Raw genomic sequence first — 1,994 nt, 5'->3', positions numbered from 1 at the left:
GCTATTTGGATATAACTATGGATTATTTGGGACCAAACCAACATTTGTTATTGAAGTAGAAGTCTTGGGAGTGCATTCTGACGAAGAACACCAAAGGTAATACAATTTTTCTTATAGTAAATCTGACTTTGGTGAGTGCTAAACTTGCTGGGTGTATAGCTAGCCCTGTGATGCCGGGCTATCTACTTAGAATATTGCAAAATGTGCTTTCACCGAAAAGCTATTTTAAAATCGGACATATCGAGTGCATAGAGGAGTTCTGTATCTATAATTCTTCAAATAATTGTTATGCTTTTTGTGAACGTTTATCGTGAGTAATTTAGTACATTTTTAGTAAATTCACCGGAAGTTTGCGGGGGGTATGCTAGTTCTGAACGTCACATGCTAATGTAAAAAGCTGGTTTTTGATATAAATATGAACTTGATTGAACAAAACATGCATGTATTGTATAACATAATGTCCTAGGTGTGTCATCTGATGAAGATCATCAAAGGTTAGTGCTGCATTTAGCTGTGGTTTGGGTTTTTGTGACATTATATGCTAGCTTGAAAAATGGGTGTCTGATTATTTCTGGCTGGGTACTCTGCTGACATAATCTAATGTTTTGCTTTCGTTGTAAAGCCTTTTTGAAATCGGACAGTGTGGTTAGATTAACGAGAGTCTTGTCTTTAAAATGTTGTAAAATAGTCATATGTTTGAGAAATTGAAGTAATAGCATTTCTAAGGTATTTGAATAACGCGCCACAGGATTCCACTGGCTGTTACATAGGTGGGACGATTTCGTCCCGCCGACCCTAGAGAGGTTAAGTTCCTTTTGATGGCACAGAAGGCCCTTCTTTCCTTGTCTCTCAGATTGTTCACAGCTTTGTGGAAGTTACCTGTGGCGCTGATGTTTAGGTCAAGGTATGTGTTGTTTTTTGTGTGCTCTAGGGAAACATTTGTTAGATTTTTTTAAACATTTTAGTCATTTAGCAGACACTCTTATCCAGAGCAACTTACAGTAGTGAATGCATACACTTCATACATTTTTTTTTTTCCTGTGCTGGCCCCCCCGTGGGAATCGAACCCACAACCCTGGCGTTGAAAACACCATGCTCTACCAACTGAGCTACAGGGAAGGCAATGGTGTCTAGATTTGTGGTCCTGGTGACTGGACCTTTTTTGGAACACCATTATTTTTGTCTTACTGAGATTTACTGTCAGGGCCCAGGTCTGGCAGAATCTGTGTAGAAGATCTAGGTGCTGCTGTAGGCCCTCCTTTGTTGATGACAGAAGCACCAGATTATCAGCAAACAGTAGACATTTGACTTCAGATTCTAGTAGGGTGAGGCTGGGTGCTGCAGACTGTTCTAGTGCCCTCGCCAATTTGTTGATATATATGTTGAAGAGGGTGGGGCTTAAGCCCACGGTCCTGTGGGAAGAAATTTGTGTGTTTTTTGCCTATTTTAACCGCACACTTGTTGTTTGTGTACATGGATTTTATAATTTCATATGTTTTCCCCCAACACCACTTTCCATCAATTTGTATAGCAGGCCCTCATGACAAATTGAGTCAAATGTTTTTTGAATTCAACAAAGCATGAGAAGACTTTGCCTTTGTTTTGGTTTGTTTGTTTGTCAATTAGGGTGTGCAGGGTGAATACGTGGTCTGTCATAAGATAATTTGGTTAAAAGCCAATTTGACATTTGCTTAGTACATTGTTTTCACTGAGGAAATGTACAAGTCTGCTGTTAATGATTATGCAGAGGATTTTCCCAAGGTTGCTGTTGACGCATATCCCACGGTAGTTTTTGGGGTAAAATTTGTCTCCTGTGGATTGGGGTGATCAGTCCTTGGTTCCAAATATTGGGGATGATGCCAGAGATGAGGATGATGTTAGAATATAGCCAACTGGAATTTTAGGTCTGTATATTTAATCATTTCATTCATGATACCGTCAACACCACAGGCTTTTTTTGGGTTGGAGGGTGTTTATTTTGTCCTGAAGCTAGT

At 39.6% G+C, this 1,994-nt stretch overlaps 1 non-coding gene across 1 annotated transcript; it reads right to left on the bottom strand.

Annotated features, from left to right (window-relative positions):
* Positions 1–1,046: 1,046 nt before the first annotated feature.
* trnae-uuc (transfer RNA glutamic acid (anticodon UUC)) lies at positions 1,047–1,121 on the bottom strand. Its single transcript has one exon. It is a non-coding gene; the product is annotated as a tRNA-Glu (tRNA).
* Positions 1,122–1,994: the final 873 nt, after the last annotated feature.

Source organism: Salmo trutta, chromosome 26 (assembly GCF_901001165.1).
Source record: "Salmo trutta chromosome 26, fSalTru1.1, whole genome shotgun sequence".
NCBI lineage: Eukaryota > Metazoa > Chordata > Actinopteri > Salmoniformes > Salmonidae > Salmo > Salmo trutta.
Note: the sequence above shows the minus strand (reverse complement) of the source record. Positions and strands in the feature narration are given on the sequence as shown.